The 23,849-nt window shown below is 34.7% G+C and overlaps 1 protein-coding gene across 1 annotated transcript in view; it reads right to left on the bottom strand.

The window, feature by feature from the left end:
• Nucleotides 1-22,877, bottom strand: part of LOC110840052 (oxytocin receptor A) — a 186,246-nt gene extending 163,369 nt beyond the window's left edge. The window contains exons 1-2 of the mRNA XM_087348339.1: nt 22,359-22,877; nt 20,579-20,674 (exon numbers count right to left, since the gene is read on the bottom strand). The gene's annotated coding sequence lies outside the window, so the exon portion shown is untranslated. The remainder of the gene's footprint in view (nt 1-20,578; nt 20,675-22,358) is intronic.
• Between the last annotated feature and the right edge of the window lie 972 nt (nt 22,878-23,849).

Raw genomic sequence — 23,849 nt, 5'->3', positions numbered from 1 at the left:
TTGTAAAAGAGGCCCGGCAATACATCCTCCAGGAAATAAAGACATCGCCCGAAAGTTTATAATACTTTAATAAGAATGGGATTTCTAATGACTTACGTTAAATAAAACCTTTTGAAATTAGAAATACAAGCATGGAAGTTCCAGAGTAGGGACACTTCGTTGATAAATCTCTCAAAAGATGGCAGAACGTGATTGAGATTCTCATATATTTCTATATTCGGACGCCAGATTGTAGGAGGTTCTTTACTTGCATCGTTAGAATATCCCCATATGTAACAGGATGTGTTGTTATCACGGCCGTGATTATGAAGATGGCTGTCTTGTGGGTTGCTGGCCGTGTACTCTGGTACTCATCGCCTTGATTATGACGGCAGCAAGGACTTCTGAAACGTCGTTAAACTTCTACCAGACTATATGCAAACCAGAAGACAGACATCTTCATTGCAAATAGGAACATGTTTATCTAGAATGATTGTCCGTCACTAACATAACTTAAGTAGAAAACTCCATGTAGCAAAGCCCTTCCTGAGGAGCTGATAATAAGCTCAGAAAACCAAAAATATTTTAGGTTTTTTTAAGGTTTATCACAAGTTTAGCATTGTACGTGATAAATAATTTATCTTAATTAATCATTTATTTCTAACAATACCCAAGAAATATTTATAAAGTTTCTCTTATATTAAACATTGATATATCATTTATTAGAACTAAGTGCATTACATTTGCGTTCAGGTTTGTCTAATTTGCATCTGATACATACAAAGACTCAGGAATTATCTCTACCGGCGTCATTTGATTGACTTTCATTAGACCGACCGACATTTTTATTAATTTTATTCTCAAGATTGATGACAGCGTTGGGGATCGACTCATAAAGTCTTTAAATAATAATCACTAGACTATCTCAAATAACTTATGAAATATAATTCCAATATTTTTTTAGAGCAGTGAATTAATATTAGACCTTATGAAATTTTATTTGCAATTCAAAATACTCTAAACAATTAATTCAGACATTAAACAATTCTAAAACCTTCTACGACCGGAAGACTGGCTATGTTTAGTCTTGCTGTAGAATGGAACCTAACAGACACTGCAGATATAGAAGATTATTACTTGAAGAAAGTTACTGAGCCTGTCTCCGAAACGTAGTATATTTCAGAACTTTTATGTGAAAATTCTTATATTGAGATAATTGAAAATAAAAATATCAGTAACTATTTCATCAAAAATTCCTTCTGTGTCGAGGTTTTAGTGGGCATTATGAAAACATAATTGCGCAAACCACTTATACACCAGAACAGCTCAGTCAGTAATATTACTTCCTAAAGTTTCCTGTTGTATAAGGAATATTAAACTTCTCTACTGCATTCAGACCTGATCTGGGGTCCACCGAAACGATCGACTAACCTAACCTAACTTATTCATAGGTTTCCGTCTGCACAAATTCTGAAACAGTACCTTGAAACGATCCACGGTTACTTCCTGCTATATTCTTCACATTTCATAACGCACAGGTCATCTTACCATCCGATGCTACGTAACCAATAAAGGCGAAAAGGTGAAAAGGCGAAAAGGCGAAAAGGTGAAAAGGCGAAAAGGCGAAAAGGCGAAAAGGCGAAAAGGCGAAAAGGCGAAAAGGCGAAAATGAATCCTTTCTCTAGGCACTTCAGGTTTTAATGCAAGCCAATGATGAGCGTGTTGCCATCCGTTCAGGGGCACCGAGTGTGCCGAAGGCTTGTCGTTGGTAAGCGACGACACGAGGGGTGAACTGAACGTGCAGTTATGAGCTGTCAGATGACGTAATTTAAAGAATGTGACAGAGCAGATGAGGTGTGGAGATACTGCTGTCACATTCATTTGTGTGTGCGGGCGTGCAAAATTTTAAGTGGCGGGATTATAACCCAGTCTCGGAAGTGGCCTGCCGGACGGACAGAACGTAGGCTACATTAATTCGTTATATTACGAGCCGTTTCGTGTGTTTGTAACTTTTTGTAAATGACGGCGTTACATGAACATAATTATAATTTATATTGTTGTGGTGAAATGTAAATTTTTTTTATATTTTTAATGCCTCTGTGGTTTATTATGTTTTCTGCATAACTGATTAGTGTCTTAAATGGGTCCAAATTCGGTCTGGTTTAACAAATTTTAAGTTACAGAAACATTTCATTTATTTTTTATTTATAAAAATTCTTATGATATTTTAGAAAAATATGCCCGTTTCCACAGATTTGCTCCAAACTTACTACTGATTATATATCACCTCTAAACCGACTTCAGCAATACAAACTCCACGAAATGAACGCATATTAGGGCAGATAACATCTGTCTGTCGATCCGTTTGATTACACTTGTTAACCATTGCACGGATTTTGGATAAAATTTGGCATAGAACTTATGCTCTTAGTCTATCCCAAAAAGTAATTTTTAATGCCCTAATTCGGTAATATGAACATTCATATTCCGATAAAAAAATAATTAGTAAAGAATGAAGAAAAGATTTTAAACATTATGTCCAAACATTTTTACGAAAACTGGAAGATTGCCACATTAAATTAAAATTCGTTTATATATTTTGTTAATAACAACATAAAATTTTAGGAGTATATGAATAAATAAAGTGTTGTAGAGATACACTTTAGTCTAGCATCGCCTGTAAGCCTTTTTCCTTAATTCAGCTAATTCCGAATTCCTGACTTGCTAAGATTATATTCCAGTACGTATTAAAACTTTCCGGTCTTTTTTGCCTATTATCGGAGATAGAAATGGGCGGAAAACGTAGATAATTTTCTTTAAAAAAAGGTCTGGAATAAGGCTGAACTAATATTTGATATGTTTTTAAGTTACATGAATTATCGATATGGAAATTTCCATAAATACTCGTTAACTATGAAGTTCTATTTTATAATATTAAAACACCTTATTCTTATTGTACTAGGTTTATAATTGTTTTGATAAGAATATGTCGAATGAGGTAATTTGGGACAAATCGCGTAAAATATTAAAGGTTTTCTGGTATTATGGAAAACATTGTATTTACCCTGCAGTGTTAACCCAGAAGATAGTAAATAAATAATTGCCGAAACGTTGGGAGACCTCCAACATTCTTCACGGCTTATCCCCGAAAGCGGAGGTCATATATTTCAGCCGGAGAAACATAAGGACAACAGTTCTGTAGAAGAAATACTCCCTAGGGCAAAATGCTAATGTACTACTGTAAAATAATAAAAATATTCTAATGATGTTGGTTTCCTATGTCGTAAGGCATCGTGGTCTCATAAATATTGCCAATGTTTAAGAGAATTATACCGCACCCATCATTAGTACATTTCTCTGAAACGCTGGTATGTACGTACAGATCCAAACGGTGACATGAGAAACTCAAATTTAATTCTGTTTAATTGAACTCGGCAGCCTCGCATTTGTTGGTCCGAGTAGTGTCCATTTCAAGAAATTACGGACGGAGTGCGGCCACAGTTAAAGTTGATACAATCCAAACATATTTCGATTTCCCTGTAACATTTTCCTTACCATTGTAAGTGTTTCTATAAATGAATTTCTGATAACAATTTATTAAAATATTTGAATGATACCAACCGAAACTCCGCTTTAAGAGAACAGCGAAGAGCAATCAGGTTGAGAAATTTATCTGGAACTGCCCTCGTTCCATGATTTTCGTGAAAAGGACGCATGTAAAGACGGTAATATGTCAAATCTAAAACTTCTTGACGATGGTGAAGAGTCAATTGAATAAAAATTTACTTGGATATTATCCATCGTCTAGTAATAAAACGTAAAAAACGTAAAACGACGTTTCGGAGATGGGGCTCTATCTCCGTCTTCAGGTTCCTACTCAGTTGGGCCCACTAGATAGAGCTAATCCCTATCTCCGGACAAATTAAAAAGTGAAAGTCCCAGAATAAAAAGGCATAACCACACCATCCATCCGTGGGCCCAACTGAGTAGGAACCTGAAGACGGAGATAGAGCCCCATCTCCGAAACGTCGTTTTACGTTTTTTACGTTTTATTAGTAGACGATGGATAATATCCAAGTAAATTTTTATTCAATTGACGGTAATATGTGTCTGTCCGCATGATTCGACATCCGAACCGCTGGACGGTTTTGGATAAAATTTGGTAAGGAAATTATGCCATTGGAGTCTACCCTAAAGTCGAATTTTGTATTTTCCCACTATTGGTACTACAAACATGGCTGAAGAATGAACTTGTGAGGTGGAATCTACAGTAGATCCATCGGAAAATACAAAACTCTGGTGTAGTAATTCTTCTTATAATGTAAAACCAACATGGCGGCCTCACGAAAAGAATAATTTTAACTTAAGCAGTTTTTACGGCAAGACTCCAAGCATGTTAGCACAGAACTAGCTGGTCTTGTTACCTACCGGCATTGATTTACATTACTTAAGAAAACTTAAGACAGGATTTGTATAGTAGGAATTTATGGTTATCCATCGTGAGACAACTGATTTAATCTGTTATTGATAATTCAGAGTTTGCAAAGGCCTCATGTGTGAATTACAGTCCGCACGTTTCTTTCTAGTGAATTCTAAGTATCAGCTTACCGTAATGCATCAGCTGCATTTGACTGTTTCTTCTTTGTTTAAATCTGATTTTCACATACAACTCAACCTGAGAAGCTATCATCGTTTTGTGAGAATTCTGAAATATATTTGTCTACTTTTTAGGCAAACTAATTTTTATACCACTTCAGAAATCTCATACCATCATAATGGTGTTCGCCTCACATGTTAAAAAGCTGTTTACTAGTGAGAAGCTGAGGTGTTCGTAGGACAAAAAACATATTATCTGATCAAGCTTTGTAGATACGACTAAAATGAAAAATTAATAATTACAAAATCAATACATAGTTCACACATGACCTACGTTTTACAAAGAGCAGGTTTTATTAGAGATAGCACAGAATTACTTCCTGCCTTGTGTGAATATTTTGTGATGAATGCTCATAACCTGACCTCATTAGTAACAATTCATTACGTGTGACAGTTGGTGGACCGTAATTAGATGAAAAGTGACATATCATTTATTATTTTTGTAAGTCAGAAATTGTTATCATTTAATAAATTATAGACAGGATTATTTGAACAGTGTGCCGGGGCATCTCTGTCAACGCCATCCTGCTCACATACACATGACAATACCGTAATTTATCTTGTTCACAGGAATTTTCGTAAAAGCTTAAAAAAAACCCAGTAGCTTATTTATCTAGGTCGTACTGACAGTAATTTAGTGTGTAGAATTTTTACTATTTCATACGTTTAGAAATTTATAATTTTTGTTACGAGTTCTGTCTATATACGTAAATTTACATGAACAATTACAACTTTTAATTTAAATTTCTTTTCCAAATCTTGGTAATGCCAAAAACGTTAAGGTATTTGTGTGGAATAATACATTCCGAAATTAATTATAATATTCGAATATAAAATGGATTATGTGAAGTTAGTAGGGATCAGTCCTCTGCTTCACAAATACCAATCTGAGAACATCGATACTATATCGATGTGGTAAACCACATGATATTAACAAAATATTCCACTGGGGTTTTCAAAGAATCAAAATTATCATCTTTTTTCCACAGTCACTGAGAACTGTGAATCCCTTTCAGAAGTTTATATTTTAAATATGTCTGTAAAGTCTACTTAGAGGTTTCATATTTTTAGAATTTTATATGTAATTTAAGGAATATATTAATCAATTTTTCACAAGCTGTAGCGTAAAGATTTTTTTGATACATCGTCCCTTCAATAGTAAGTTCCTAACCTTTTCTACCACAAGGATTAGTAAAATAGTTGTCAGTTTTCCACGAACCAGTACACGTCTTTCTCACATTGTATAGAACACATAATAAGATTCTAAGAATCTATTAACATCTCAGGTTGTAGGTATCTCATCTGAGAAATATGCTACGCCCATGGTTAGAATATTTTTTCCTGAAGATGGAGGTAACATAATCTTCCGAAACGCTAGTAACCGCCTACTAGTATACACGATGTTATAACCAGAAAACCACAATATAAACACCAAAACAAAATCATTATTAGTGCAAATAAACATACGATTAAAATATATCTTTATGTGTTATTAAAGTTTAAAATATATCGTAATATTAGAATTAAGAATTATGAGGTTAGAAATATTATAGCCAAAGTAAACGTAATTTACTCAAGTCGAGGGAGACTTTGTAGGAGGTGCAGTGTTGTTAATTACGTTCTGAAGAAAAATTGAGCTGAACTGCCATCAGCTAACCGAGTATCACAGGTTGAGAAACATAACTCTGTAAGTTCGTGTGTAATAGCTGAAATATGTTGTATGTCAGTTCAACTTTTATATCTTGCCCGTCCATTCTAATGAGAAATATCTTCTTGATATTAGAGATGAAAATATGAATGGAATGTTAGGCATTGTGAAGTCAGGAACTATGATTTAATAAGTGTTTTCTCATATACTCACGACGTTGAGGACCGTTCACTCCGTCAGTGTTATGACTGTAATCTGTCTGTAAACTTGCATCTGGTCTGGTACAAAAGAATTTATTGAAACAAAAACGATATTATGTGAATTCTTAATAAAGCGATCGTACTGGCCAAGACGAGCTGGCTTGTAGCCTGAAGATTGCGCGCAATTCGATTACGTCTTTTGAATGACGAAACCACGCAGGCAAAATTGAGATTCTCTGGAATATTTCTCTCTGTAGTCTGGACATAATGATTGAAATCTCAGAGGTTCTTACTGCCACAATGATCATCACACCTTGTCCCAGATTACAGCTTATATTCCCCCCCCCCCCCCCCCGGAATAATATTTTACTTAGATAACTTTTAGGGGGAATTAGTTTTCAGGTGTCGGATGGTTTTAAAACAATGACAGAAAATTATCCAATTTCCCCACCTAAAGCAGTACAAAGTAAACAATTAATTTTCTCCTGCCCCACGTGACGTAATAAAACATATAACATTTCAATTGATGCATCAGGATGTAGGATATGTAAATGGCATGGCTTATGGTTATCTAAACTAAGTTTATGCTGTACAAGAATGTGAAACTAATGATGTTACAGCTTCAAATTTCAAGTGACGTACTGAAAACAATTTGATCTTTGCAACTCCGCTGACATCCTCATCGGGTTCAAATACCTATTCAAAAACCGGTCATATTGAGGTTTCCGAATCGTTCCTCAGCCCATCCAAGAAATGCCGGGCTAGAATCTCTAATTTGACTACAACTATTAGCATCTACATTATGTTAAGTTTATTAAATGCTAAATATTCTATTCTTCTACGTCATTTAAGAGTATTAAATAAGCAACGGATAAATAAGTTTCCGTCCTGTTGAAACTTTTATATATAATCTACATTGACTGACAGTATGTATAACTGTTAATGTGTTCCATACAGATTAATTTACTATAACAAGTTAAAACATGAAATTGTACGTAGTTTAGAGTAGACTATTGAAATCCAAATTGAATCGAACTTTGCTGAATAATTTTGAATGTAAAACAAATGAACGTAAACATAACGAGTCTTCTATACGTTAATTTAACTTTAAGATCACATCAAATATTTCTGAAATGAAATTATTAATTGGATAAAAAAAATGAATATCATTTCGGTGATTTATTTCCAGTCTTGATATGTGGAATCAGTAAATTTAAAAATCAATAAAATCAAACCGTTAAATAGATCTTATTCCGATAGGAAATGAGAAGATTGTTTTTAAATCGAAGGATCTATCTGTTTAACTTATCGTTTAGCTTGAGTGCCTATACAATAATAATTTATTTTAAAAAATGTGTCGACTTGTAGTAATATTTAAAAATGAGTCTGTTGCTGGGATGCCCCATGTTCATTATTCATAAAACATAATCGTGAATAAGGCAGTCTCTGAAAGAGAATATTTTATAATGTGGTTGATGGAAAACGATCATACAGTAAGCTTCAGGATTACTCAAAAACCTTCCGAACTCACGTGTTCGTTTATACCAGAAAAGCTGCCAAATAATGTATACACAGTAATTCACCACCAAATTCAATGCCTTCTACAAATTTGTGAGTCGCGAGTCACACGTAAATAATATCTATACGCCTATAGGGCAGACTTAATTCCGGTAAAACAGAGATAGTTTAACTTATTGTGATGCTTTGTTATTGATCATAACGTCTGAAAAAATTAACCACGTGACACTGCTGGTAGCCCGAGAATAATTCATTATACTTAGTCGCCATGAAAGCTTCAGATCACACATTTTGAACAAACTGTCATTTTTCGTAATATTGGTATCAATATTTCATCTTGTAGCGACATCTCGCATAATGAAACATTTTAATCTACTACAAAAATGTAAGCGGTGAGTATGAAGATTTCTGTCTTCTGGGTTGTTGCGCTGTGTAGTCTGGTCGATGTTAACCAACGTTTCAGAGGTCATACTGCCTCCGTCATCGCCCTGATGACGGAGGCAGTATGACCTCTGAAACGTCGGTAAACATCGACCAGACTACACAGCGCAACAACCCAGTAGACAGAAATCTTCATACTCTGATGACGGAGGCAGTGTGACCTCTGAAACGTTGGTTAACATCGACCAGACTACACGGCGCAACAACCGAGAAGACAGAAATCTTCATACTCTGATGACGGAGGCAGTAAGACCTCTGAAACGTCGGTAAACATCGACCAGACTACACAGCGCAACAACCCAGTAGACAGAAATCTTCATACTCTGATGACGGAGGCAGTATGACCTCTGAAACGTTGGTTAACATCGACCAGACTACACAGCGCAACAACCCAGAAGACAGAAATCTTCATACTCTGATGACGGAGGCAGTAAGACCTCTGAAACGTCGGTTAACATCTACCAGACTACACAGCGCATCAGCCCAGAAGACGGAAATCTTCATACTACAAAAATGTCTGTCGTTCCATCTTACGAGGTGAGAAGAAAATAAAAACTCAGAAATTGAAATAGTCTTGAAATTTACTGCGATAATATTTGCCTTGAATTTATGTAGGATATTGTTCTGATTATTATTCAATATTTATAGATGAGGTATAGTGGCCTGCTGGATTAAAAAAAATATCAATCTTCGATATTTATCAAGACTCATTGGACACGTGATTAGCCGGACGAAAGTATATTAGTTATTGATAAACCCAATTCATAATAATTGATCATAACATCAACGACGCTGTGTCCTGTTAGAAGTAATATTACGTGAAGGATCTACTCTTGTTCTATAGGAGACTTTGGAAGCCAATGCCATTTCTATGAGAGATTATGATTTTTTCTTGAGATCGCTTATGTGTACAAACATATGTTACATTTCCATTAAAGAGCACATCAAATGTTCTGCTGTGTTTATACTATATTGTAAAGGAACTAAAGTTCAGTTCTCAATCACCCAATTTTATTTATTTCGTTTGATATTAATTGTACGAAATACTTTTCGCTAGAATATCATACATTTACAAGTAGCCATTTTCAAAGAAACATTCCTCTGCCATTCAAAAACATTCTAATACGAGTCGAATACAGACATTTTTTAGAAAACTTATCAATATGACAAAATTAGTTTATCCCTTTAAATTTCGTGTTTTACACCCTAAACTTTAGAAATGTATTCAAGGAGAGGTAAATAAATGTAATTAAAATGTTAATTACTTTTCTAAGTAAGTTTTAGTTTCAAATTATTAGGTAATGATGAAATTTATTTTATAATAAGTTATGGGTTGACCACATATGTCATACGTATTATACATGTAAGAGAAATACATAAACGTGAATGTACAGACATGTGTTCAGAAACGCTTAATATTGGTTTTTAAATTATTGGTCAAAGTCTATATGAAATATAGTTACAACGTGATCAAAGAGAACTGTACAGAGGAAAAAATATGTCAATAAATAATTCCTGTTGTTTGTGGGAGTCAGCGCCTAAATTATATTCCATTTTGAAAACAAACACGGACAGCGATAGAACTATTATTACGTCATGTCAGCGTTGTATAACGTTTAACAAGAAATGTTACAAAGTTTATGAATGACGAGTTTGGTTAAGATGTAAAAACAGGTCAATCAATAATAATTTGATGTGGGAAAATTAATTCGTATCATAAAGCAATTGTATAAACTATTACATTATTTAGTAATATTAAAGAGTGTTAAGGATGATATGTTACATTTAGTATTGAGAGGTGTTATGGACTTTGTCCACCGTATTATATTCTACAATAAAAACTTTATGTTTCGGAAGATGAATGTGCTCCAGTCTTCAGATGGCAGTTATCTACTCAGACAGTTCAAATAGAGGTGGCAAGTACCACGAATGTAGTTCCGAATCGAGTACTTACCGAAAACAAGTCTAATGTGTTACCGCTACACTAACCTGATCATTGATTCTGTTTTGAAAAACGAAGGAAACTTACAACATTTTAGCGAAACTACCGGTATTTGAAGATGCTACATAGAAAACTTCGTCCTATACGTTGAATAACATAATTTGCAAAGTCTTTTCAGGATATCAAACCACGATAGTTCAGTTTATAGTGATTTAAAATGAGGCGATATGCACCTTGCACTGTGAGAATATCTGACGGTTGTGCCGCTAGAAACAGAAATGCTACAACCGATTCAGTGATGTCGCATAGCGGAAAGGCTGGTTGTCCGGTGTCGCCATAGATTCTCATTGTAGTATGAAGTACATTTAAATGGAACTACGTATAAGAGACGCGATTAGGCAGATGTCCGAACAGCATTTGAATGTAGAAGGAAACTGGATATTACTTTACGTTTGTATCAGCGAAATAACGATAGAAAGAAATTGCTATGAACACAGTAAAAAATAAGTTTTAAGTCTCACAAGCATCAAGTTGACATAAACTGATTTATTTTTGTGATATTACAGGAAAGAAATGTCTACTTATTATCATCTGATTTGTAACTTAGCTATTAAATTTTATAATAATTATTCACACATGAGAGGAGTTTCACACGCATGCAGATAATTTGTTTACGTTACTATTTTAACTAATGAAATGCCAATGTTACTTCAATTTATCTCTGGTATTTCTAGTAATCTAGAAGTAACATTTGCAATTTTTTTGGCAGATTTTCTTACTTATGGGCTGATGGTAACATGATGTTGTCATCTCGCAGGGCAATGGTTTATATCTTCCACTCTTTAATAACGCCGTGGTACTACGACGTTAGTGTTAGCTTTCGCTAAGAAGTGGCTTCAGAAAAGGTCACATGAACCGTGGTCGACCAAACTTTGTGGTATTAGCGCTCGTACTAATGAATCTCGGATTCGAATCTCTTCCCGAAGGTCCCTCGTAATGACTGTGGTTCTTTGTCTGTCCATGAATATAAGCGGATTTTTCTTTATAGCTTTCAGCGACCTGTATTTTCGCGTAATGTTAAACTATTTAGGGGCGATGATTAAAAATTATACATGCACTAGAGAAGAAATTAAAAACAGAAAATTTTGGGAAATAAATTGCAATTTAGAATTTTTTTGCCTTCCCGTATTCTACCTGAACAACGTGGATATAAAAACATACAAAATTCTTAATTGACCTGTTGTCGTTTATGGACATGAAATTTGGTCCTCCGTGTTGAGGGAAGAAACACAGATTGAAGGTGTTGAGAACGGGGATATTAGGAGAATATTTTGACTCAGCGGGGTGAAGATTTAAGAAATGCGTTAAACATATGATTAAAAAGCTCGAAAGGAAGAGACAACTCGGAAGATCTATGAAGGATCACTTCAACGTAGGTTTTATGAAAACAATGTCAGAGGGACAAACCACACCTGGCATCTTTTATCATTTTAAATCTTATCGTCTCACATACTCATAGGAGCTCCAAATAGGCTGTTCCTTTCAGGTTTTCCATTTGAAATTTTGTGTTCATTTTTATATAACACATGCATCCTACGTGCTCCATCATACCATCTTCATCGATCTGATTACCCTAATGTTAGCGGAATACAAATGTTGAGGCCCATAATAAGATTTCCTCCAGCCTCTGCCACGGACGGACATTTTCATCATAATTTTGCTCTCAGTGCATCTTATTTTCTGTTCTCGTATTAATCTGAGATACAACGTTCTACGTCCATATAAGGTTAACAAAATGATGATTTTATACTTTTGAATCTCCAATTTTTAAAATACAGAAGGAAAGCGTAAAGGTTAGAACAAGTTACGTAATTCTTAGCATACTTTTATTATCTTATAAGATATAATTGGGTTAATGTGTTATCATTGCAATGTCCCCATCTGTCCTGTCTTATTTATGAAGGAAGTGAAAACGTTTTTAAGTAACCTTTCATGAATATTACACTGCAAATATCATTCCAAATGAAAAGCATTGAAATGAAGTTACGTCTTAAAAATATCACCTGTCATATGTCGTCCATTAAGCCAGATGTACCGACGAACTCGATTCATAACGTGCAATAACACGGCCGGTAATGTGAGGTTCATTTCTGAAGAAATTTACTGCTCGGAATTCGACGAACACTTGAAGGACAAAGTATGAACGCGGAATAATTTTCTGTTATGGCGAAATTTCTTGGCGAGCCCGATCACCCGAATTCGGCTTGTGATATATTTTTTTATGACCATTTGAGTAAGTGTTTCTTAAATAATCTTTCATAGAAAAATTAAGAAGAACTTAATTCCAATTCTTCCACGATGTTACTACGCGTAATGAAAAATCTCATACATCGAGTCCATCAATCTTGACGAACATATAACGGGTGTTTTTTTTAAAGATGTAACATTGTTATGATGCTTTTAAATAATGGTAAATATTTGTCTATAAATTTACATTACTCTAAATAAATTTGGATAAAATGTGGTGGATTAGTGTCATTAAAAATGTCGAATGAATTATCCCCAGCCTGTAAATACATGAGATACACTTATGTAGTAGACGATTTTGTGCCTTTCGTTAGTTTAATAAAACAAAGTTTAAAGAAGTTTTTCCTAATTTGATATAATTGCATCATATTGCGAATTAAAATTTAATTATTCGTGTTTTTTTCCGTCTAATCACAATTGTATATAAATAAAATTATACATAAAATATTAAAATATCATTTACATATTTATTTATTTGTACCGAATATGTAAATGATATTTTAATATCTTATGTATAATTTTATTTATATACAATTGTGATTAGATGGAAAAAAACATGAATAATTAGAAGTTTTTCCGTAATGCGTACTAGTGGAAATTGTACGCAGAAATTGATTGCTACGTCACCACGGCTTACACACTGACGCGAATGAAGAAAATCAGGAGTACTCCTGAGATTTCTGTTATCCCTGATGATGGAGGCAGCATGGACCTCGGAACTACCAGCCTAAACGGTGCATCAACGCAGAATACAACCGTCATTATATTAGTCTTCATTTCTCAGAAAGTCTTTTTATTAATTGAAAAGATGAATATTTTATTTAAAATTAATATATAAAAATAGTTTAAACGTCACGGGTTCGTAACTGAAACTCACCGAAATTCTCAACCTCGTTAGTAACCCCCCTCCCCCTCCCCCACACACCTTACATCTTCGGAAAACTCCAGGAAGAAAATCTCGTCCTGAGATATTTCCCTCCAGTTAAATTCCGAGACAGTACCGTGAATTAGGTGACGACCAATTCCTTCCATATTGATATTACATATTATCCCATAAGTGAACACTACGTAGTCTGAGCACAAATGAATTCTTGTTGTAAAGACGCGATGAACGTCTGTCTGGGTCCAATTTTTTTTCGTCAGTTCGCCTTCTGTATCACATCGGTTTTTCCTTGTCTCAATAGCGCTCAATCTGTGAGTTGACCCTTGTTCACGAGACCACAAGATCCCACGGGAAATCCTGCTGTCAGGAGGATTAACGAGACGCTACAAGACTAAGACTGGCCTGTTTACATAGGGAAGACATCTTGCAATCTGCAGCAGACTTGGGGGCTTTCTTCCGTCCTGAGGAGCAAAGTTCTGTTGTCAGTAATCCCAGCTTTTACCGAAAGGTCATTTGAAATATCACATTAATTCAAGGATTAGACTGAAAGCAACTCAGCCTCTTGCTCTAATGTAAGAAAACCGATTGAGGGCGTTTGAGAAAATATTTCGTGTTAAGTTTGGTGGAGTGACAAACACGTAACTATAATTACATAATGAGTAGCTTCATAATTTGTACCCTTCAGTAAACATTATTGGTATGATCAAGTCAAATAGAACGAAGTGGGCGTGGCATGTAGTGCGAATGGGGGGAGACGAGAATAAAATGCGTCATTAAGTAGGAAGAACTGAAGGAAAGGAAATGAAAAAAGAAATGGAGAGACCAACTGGGTCTAATAAGTTTTGCAACAGTCAGTCCTAACTATCAAGAGCTCTGGATGATTAGGCTTATGGTAACCATCGCCAAACTACATGATAAAAGACCGTGGAAGGATTTCTACTCAGCCTCCACGAGATTCTACCACGTTGCTAGCTTTGCTATGGAGTAAGTTTTGAGCTGTCTTCAGTCGCCTGGCCTAAATTTCCTTGGGCAGATAAATTATATGAGTTTTCACTCTGAAAATTTCTGTCATCTAGGTTGTTGCACCGTGTAGTATGGTAGGTGTTTACCAACGTTTCGGAGGTCATACTGCCTCCGTCATCAGGGCGATTCCGAAACGTTGGTAAACATCTACAATACTACACAGCGCAACAACCCAGAAGACAGAAATCTTCATACTCACCGCTGTGAAAACCTCAAATCTTACATAAGTCTTATTCTCTTTCATAAATATATAAGAAAATATAAAATTGATATTTTATCACGATACACAGCTTTTAATCCCTGTATATTCGTCCTATTAAAGTTTCTATTAGATATACACGTGTACGTCTTATTGTTTAATGCTGAATTTAATTTCCGATGTTGTGTTGTAGAGCTTCATGCAATGTTATTAGGGCAGTTACTATAGGAATAATGAGGTAGGAGAATTGTGCAGCAATGAGTTAAAATACGAATGCTTTGAACTTCGACTAGTAAGCTTCAGGAAGAAGGTCGGCTCTAGAGACTTTCAGATATTTTTATAGACCTCGGTGAAAGTGTTACGTCAGTGTTTGGGTCTTTGTGAACATTTCGGTTTTATAAAAAGCAGGCAAGAAAATTGTACCCATAAACAAATTTGAGAGAAGATTCTGAGTTTCAAATTTCACTAACATCTTATTGTACAAAGCATAATTATTACTCCGGAAAGCAGAGATTTTTCGCACTTGTGAGGTTTCTAGCGTGTCGGCGAAACTCGGGAAGTCACTAAATATAATTTTTGCGACATTTAGTATAAAGGTCACGCAGTTTTCGAAACACTGTAGTTTCTGAAGATGCTGAGAGCCAAAGATATTGCGTCGACTCTGAGTATCTCGGGCATTTGATAAAAGGCACACACCATGTTTCAAGTGTTGGTCGACAGGTGGCGTGATAGTACGCCATTTGAAGAAGGAGTCTACCAGGGCGTGAGAGAAAATCCGAGAATCTCTGTCTCTAGTTTAACCTTTTCTTTTCCTTCTTAGCCACGTAATTCTTGCTGGATGTCTACTTTTTATCACCATCTGAGATGTTTATAGTAATGGGGTTTGGTCGTGCTATTCCATATCACTAACAATGTTCTGTTAAAGAAATACTTACTTTGTGCTTCGAGAGGAAAATTATTAGACCTACAAGTGACTAATTATTCGTCGTCTTATTACAATGTTTATTATGTTTATAACATAAAAAACATTGAAACACGCTGCTGTATATAAAATAAACTTAACTTGTACTATTATTGAATATTTCTATTGTAAATACATTTGTATATTTGTGGTTTTTGAAAGTAACATGTGGATGAAGGAAATTGAATTTTGAAGTTCTGTAATTTATACTTTTCACATACATTTTTCGTGAACATGTCAAACGAAATGAGAAAGACTGGCCTAACGCACTTAAGGACATTTCAAATGGAGACAAAACCTTATTTGGAAAACCTGAAGAGAAGATGCAGTTTCCTCACCTAGAAGTAGATTGGTGGACAGTACAATTTATGAGATGTATCTTTTTACGTTTTATTCTTCCTGATGAAATCGCTCTGCGGCTAGTGGCTTGTAACTGCCACTCCATCTTATCGTCAAACTCTGACAGTAGTTTATAAAATTGAATTTTTACCTTCAAATAAATGTAGAAAGTAACAGAAAACAGACTTTTCTTTTCGGATTCAATAAATTTCAGTTAAAAGTGGTTTACTACACTGCACTTAAATCATCGGTGTAAAACAGAGCAAAATCACTTTCACTTCCCGCATCAAAATTGCAACGATTTACGATAATGATTCAAGGAATAAAACCTAGAAATATATAATTACTTGTCTACATAACGAAATTAGTGTAAAAAAAAATCTGTGCTCTTGCGTAAAATGCTGTTAAAACTACACGAATTAAATTCAAACTGTGATCGTACAATTATTAAGTTCTCTAATATTTAATATAAAAACATCATTTAATTTGTTTACAAAATATTTCTTACGTCTTGAGGGCCAGATCATTTGTAACAAGCATTACATCGTAAATGCTTCTCTATAATAAACAGAAAATTAAAATCTCCCCTTTCTGTGTATAACAAAACAGAATGGAAATATAATTTTAAATTTGACAGTAGATAGCGCCTGGTTTTTAAACTATTGTCTTTTCTAGCTTGAATCTCACTCGCATATTCTATTATAAATTGAGCTGTGTACTGTACCGAATGTGTAATAAGTTTTTGAAACTAAATTTGTACATTGCAATAACTTTTATTCATAAATTACGTATCAAACAAAATTTGTTATCATGTTTCTACACCGTGTCTGTACAGAGTAGATAATATAATCTTGACCCTACCTGCTTCTGTTCGATTTTCTGACATTTTATCGTAAGTGTCTGGTTCTTGTGACAGAGGAGGGCGTGTCCGTTATCAGTGAAAGTGCCCGGCCTTGTAACGAGGTACCGCGTTATTGCATCTACAGGCGCAAGGCGTCTGGGTGTTCAGGCGTCGTTTTCTATCACGGTGATATCAGAGCAACCACTAAAACATGCAACTGCGTGTATACGATCATGGCCACGTAATAAAAATGAACTTGGTTGCAAATTTCGAGATTTTTCTGACTTTTCCAAGATTAAGATAAAAGGATTGTTTTAAATCAATTATCACACTTAGCGCTGGTGAATTTCCATATGAGAACAAAGTAGAATGCCTATACAGATGTAAATTCTTCGAAATTACGGAATAGATTACAATTAAATTTAGTTCTGGAGGTGTATACAAAATCTTGGTGGTTAATATCATTTAGATGTGCGTTGATAAAGCATTGAAACCTATTTATATAAAAATGAAATAAAGTTTTATGATATTTTTGCGTTCCTTAGACTAGTGGTCGGCAATCCACTGCCCGCAGATCGCATCCATACCTCGTAAACCTTTTAAGCGTTCTTATAAATGATTTGAGAATTAGCAAACGTAAAGTGGACGGACATGTGCTGATACTTATAAACAGTGATTTATATATATATATATATACAATAAAATTATTTAACACACAAAATCGTAGATGTAATGTTGCAGAACACAATTGTATTGTCACGTTGTTGATACATAGGAAATTTAACAAAATAATATGAAAATTATTATGGTTTTAATAGCTGAAATTTTATGAAATTAAAAATGTTTTTGCTTGAAAGCTACAGTTGCACTTCAGTTAACAACGCCATAAGTAGCTACGGTTAATTTACATACACACTATAATGACGATCTTCGTGATTTGTACTCTTTGCTTAATATTATGGTAATCGAAAAATGAAAGAGATTGGTGGATCGTCTAGTGCGCACTGTAGTGATGGTAAGATTTATACAAATTGAGAATCCTTGATATATATGGAACAAATATTTAAAAGAAAAGTTTTAACATGGTGAGGGTAGTGATGGATCAAACTGGCTCACGAAACTCATTTGATCACGGTAATTAACCATCAGGTTCTCGACCAATTAAGCGAAAACCAATTTATTAGGATATTTTCTGCCCCATGAAGTTACAAAGCCTGATTAATGTTTTTGTCTCAAAAGATAAGGAACTTGTCGGTATAACGTGTACGCTGTCACCCTTATCAGTCTTTATATCAGGACTCTGGTTGCTATGGGAAATAAAATAAATATCTCATTCGACATGATGATAGAAAATTTGTGGTTAAATATGTTCCCAAATGTAGGATAAATTTTGCGATTGTAAAGCGTATATATTACCGGAGATCTCTCGCCCGAACGATTAAATACTATTATTAATAAATGAAATGTTAATTTCAGGAGCATTAAATAAATGCTACTTTCGTTTGACACATTCTCAGACGTACCTTGTATATCAAAGAAGAGTGTTTTAAGGCAACAAAAGCAGCAGCATTTGTATCTAAGATATATTTATCGTTGGAAGAACTTTGCTGTTATAGATTATTGTAAATATTTGTATATGAATATCGTCACAGAGTTGGCCCAATGGTGTAACGTGTTGTACACCATTTATTCTGCGTTATATGCTACATATGGTGTAGAGAAATTTATTAGTATATTGTTTATAAACTATTAAATGAATATATTTAAGTATTTAAATTTTATTTAAATTACTCCTTAGCGTGCCTTATAAGTATTCGTAATAGACAGATCATCCGCCTTGAAAGTATTAAATAAACACTGTTAAAATTAATTAAAATCTTTAAATAAAATAACTATGAGGGAGAAATATACTAAAATCTGGATTAGATCGCTAAATACAGAAAGCACAGGGCTCATGTATTTAAATAGTTTGGCAGCAATGACATTTGCATTTGCTAGCAATGTAATTGACAGTCACTCCACTAATTTATCTCGTATCACGTTTGCTACAGACTAATGATATTAGTGTCCCACCGAAGGAAAATACATTTAATTCGATTCTATCTTTACAACACACATACATTTTATATGACAAATTAAACGTACGAGAAAGAATGTTCATGCTCCCCCTGTCGAGCATTTCTCAGAAATGGCTCAAGAATTCTATGCCTCTCTTCAGTTTGAGTTACAGTTCATATAAATTACTTCACTGTAGTATCAGTAGAATATCACAGGCATTTGTCCTCCTATTATATAAATTGTTAATGTATTCTTGCCGGATTCAATATTGGCGTAGATATAAAATTACTCCAATATGCCCATTAATAATCCTTTGTTAATCTGTACTAAGTCCATCATATTCTTCATTCTACGACACTCCTAACCCGCGTCTAAAATCTATTAAGAATTCTTCTACTATTCCGTGGCACTACAGACATTTTGCAGGCCTTGGCCTCGCTGTATGAATTTTAATTTTATTGTATCTATATCTTTAATATTTCCTTTACACATCTGGGTAAAAAATTAATCCTGTTTGACCAAAACAATTTTTGTTATAATCTAATCAATTTAGATAATAAACACTGTTATTTGTTGTATGAGTCTAATTTATTTATTTCTACTGTGGAGTGTAGATTTGTTTCTACGATATTATTAGTCTTGAATGTCATTATAAAATTGCTATTCTTAAATATATTTTTGAATCTACTTACGTTTTACCCATGCGGATAAAAGCGACATACTTCTGTATTTACGTGGATATTCACTGTTAATATTTTATGTTCCGAAGGTCGCAAGAGTAATAATTTATAATTACTTCTATAGCTGAGGGTCTCCTAAATATATTAAATAACATCAATATTGCGATTATTTCTAATAATTAAGTCAAAAATATTAGGGGAGTTACCCTCTTCTATTTCAGAAATAAATTTTAGTAAAGGAATGATGTTGACATAATTAAAAACACGTTCCGTGCTAATTACCTCTTAAAGGTACGTAAAACGAATATTATCGACATATATACAGTAATTTATTAGTACTGGTATTATATATCTGTGTTCTATATGCTGTAAGAAAACGTGGGTTGTGTTTCCAATACCTAATCCATTAGTATGTTTACAATATTATCGTGTTAGAATCATTTTGATTGATAACTAATTTCTGAGAGTATAGATTTGTCTTATTTCATCGGTAAGAAGTTTCCTGTGTTGTACTATAAACTGTATGTCCCAACTTGGGTCTGTTTGCCTACGTATTCTTAACATCAAATGAACACAAGTTTATGTGTTGTTTTATGAATATATTTGTAGTTCCATGATCAAAGACAGACTTGTGTATATTCAAATGTTAGGCATATGTATATGTTGAATAATATATATTAAATATTTTATACAGAACTAAGCGTTTTTTTTTCGAAAATAGCATTCGGCATATTTCAGTATCAATTTCAAATTGTTTTTTTGGTATAAGTTTCACACGAAAGCTACAAATCACATATAGTTAAATAATTTAATAAGTTCGAAAATTTTGACGAGAAAGCCAATTTGTGGTAAATCGACGAATGTATTAGAAATATATATTTAGATATTAGGATTCGAACTTACCAAAGTGATCTTCGCATCAACGCCAGTTCAACAAAATTTCTTCGCCCGCAACAGAGAAGGAACGCGGTTTCACCTCCATATTGCTGTCGGAGGGCTCTAAAAATTCATAAAATAAATTCATAATCTTTAAATTAAGAAGACGTATTAATTAATTTGCACTTTTGCATTTAGCATTTTAACTGGAATTAATGTGGGTTAGAGAAATGCCACGTACGGAAAAATACAAGTAAATTAAAAATGACGTATTATGACGACATCTGTGCGCTTAAATCACTTCCGGTCTGGGACATTAAAAATTCAAGCGCTTCATTTTTATTTCACAGACTGTACAAGGAAATAAAGACAAATGAATGACGTTTAATTTATAACGGAACCCTACTACTAAACACGTACCCCATCTAAAAAAACACTAAACCATTGGGAAATTTTAAATTCGTTGTATCGCGTTGTTGCAGCTGATGTACTGCTTGGAATTGGCATGGCCGTCCCAATAAGCACTTGTCACAGAAAAACACTCCCTGTGTTCTCAAATTTCGTTACCAGTCGGTCTTGTCAGAATACGCATTTTAAATGATACATTCTTTGTATAATATATGACCCAGACTGCACTGAGAATGTTTTGCTTCATATTCACATTCTGTAGAATGTACAATCAGGATAGGTTTTACGTAAGCCTCAAGACTACAAAAAACTTTACCAGTCGTTCGACAGATATCTTTATTAATTTAATACGCAAACTAAATTAAAAATAGGCTCTATACAGACTTCTCTGTTACTAAAAATTTAATGTTTATATGTCCTGTATTAGAAACGACTTTAAAACTTAGATACACAAAGAGAAAATTGTCATTTGTCATAATAGAACTCTAAACCTTACTCTTTCATTACAACAGCGTCTCTTAGCCTATGAAAATCCAAAGCGTCACTCAGTATTTTTTATCGACTGACGAATCAAAACTTATTAAAAATGATAGTCAAACAGGTACATATATTACTCAATTACATTAAACTAATTTGTTTTGTCATTCGTATTAACCATTCACTTAAAAGTATTTAAATATTAACCGGTAACTATTTTATCACCCTGAACATTAATAAAATATTAAAAAATGTATACGTGGAATAAGAACCAGTGACTTTCTCTGGTATGGAATAACATATAACGTTTTGAAATCAGTATCAGTTTCTTTATAATCCGTTTTGTTGGAGCGGGAAGTAACCTCAGTTTTCTGTACAAAATAATAGGTATATTTATACACAGTTCGTACAAAAGATCTCAAATAATTCTATTATAGTAAATCTCATTTTGAGACACGTTGTGTTTTTACAGAAAACTGTGTCCCACAAAACGTTTGACAAGCTGCTGATGGATATTCTAATACGTATTTTGAAAAAAATGCGTAAGGCCTAAACAACAAGGTTCGAAATCTTAACCATTATGAAATTATACTCAACGAAAGGGATAAAGTTCATAGAAAAACGTAGATAAAATTGAATAATTTTATTTGAAGAAACAAATAATGGTAATGTATATGATAAATCTGTGATGATTAATTTGAAACGAAAGATAGATTTATTCCGAGCATTGTTTTAATTGTTTATTTTATGAACTAATGTCCCGTCAGTTAAACAAATCGAAGTCTTAAATACGACTTTACTTCGTTCTTCTCCTTTCCTCGTCAATATTGCATTGAACTGAACCCGTTCCAAACCTCATTTCTGTTTATATAAAAGGAATAGATCTGGTTGGAAATAACGAAGCTTTTAGAAGAATTTGTACCTTTTTAACTTTCATCGCAGAAGCATCTTGAAGTTTCCAGAACGTCAACTGAGAAATGTCGAGGTGAGTCAGCACGTGGCCGGCCTGGCTGTCGTGGGGGCCCTCGATGTCGTCGTAACCCAAGGCCGGTCACATCACAGCTGTTAACAACACGTGGTCTCACTGCGCATGACTACGAATCATGCTTACGTTAGCGCTCAGCGTACGTTGAGAAACATTCTCGGGCTTACTTGGAATTCGATGTGATCGCCGGCATCTGATATTCACAAGAGGAGAGCCGTGGTTTTGCAGCCACAAGTATGTTTTACATACGTAACGGTAGCGATTTCTACCAATCTTTCTACGACAGTTTTCACTCAAAATAAGCCAATGAAAATCCATCCAAAGTTTTACCAACGTTCCGTGCAAAACTCTGTGTTTATGATTTGAAATATTGTACAACTGGAACATCCCAACAGTGAAACAAGGTTATTCAACAGATCTGGTCTCTAAGTAATGGAAACCCGAAGGTTCATCACCGAATTAACCAAAGCCCTCCACCGGACCCTGTCCTGGGCCAACAAAATCCAGTCTCCTTCAACTCCTATCTCCCATAGATCCCGTCTGAGATTATCCTCCCATCTACGTCTAGGTCTCCCCAGAGGTCTCTTCTCCTCAGGCTTCCCAAATAGTAGACCCAACCAACCAGATGGCTTACGGAACCCGAAGGTTCATCACCGAATTAACCAAAGCCCTCCACCGGACCCTGTCCTGGGCCAACAAAATCCAGTCTCCTTCAACTCCTATCTCCCATAGATCCCGCCTCAGATTATCCTCCCATCTACGTCTAGGTCTCCCCAGCGGTCTCTTCCCCTCAGGCTTCCCAACCAATACCCGGTGCACACCTCTTGTCCCATCCATGCGCGCTACATGTCCCGCCCATCTCATTCTTCTCGACTTAATCACCCTCACAATACTAGGGGAGGAGTACAGATTTTTAAGCTCGTCATTGTGCAGTTTTCTCCACGCCCCATCGTCTTCTCTCCTAGGCCCAAATATCCTCCTCAACACCCGATTCTCAAACACCTGCAATCTGTGTTCCTCCCTCTGAGTGAGAGACCATGTTTCGCACCCATACAAAACAACAGGCAAGATTATTGTTTTGTATATTTTAATTTTCAGGTTCTTAGAAATCAGACGGGAAGACAAAATATTTTGAACTGAGAAGTAGGAAACATTTCCGGAATTTAATCTCCTCCTAACTTCCTCACGAGTGTCATTTTCATTTGTTGTTGTTGTTCCCAAATATTTGAACTTTGTCCCCCTTTCAAAGGACTTATTAACCACCCTAAGGTAATTTCGATAAGAGAAATGCTCCAACAAACAACAGAGTATAAAATTCATACTAGTGAAGTTCCCCCCCCCCCCCTTAGGTCTAAATTCTCCGCTCAAATTCTTCAAACTATAATTTTCTCTTAGGGCGAGAATCGAAATTTGGCACCCGCGTAAAGG

Source organism: Zootermopsis nevadensis, unplaced genomic scaffold (assembly GCF_977971745.1).
Source record: "Zootermopsis nevadensis isolate Lab colony 2312 unplaced genomic scaffold, Znev_1.0 Znev_ptg000013l, whole genome shotgun sequence".
Taxonomy (NCBI): Eukaryota; Metazoa; Arthropoda; class Insecta; order Blattodea; family Termopsidae; genus Zootermopsis; species Zootermopsis nevadensis.
The sequence above is the reverse complement of the archived record's forward strand: the minus strand, read 5'-3'. Positions and strand labels throughout refer to the sequence as shown.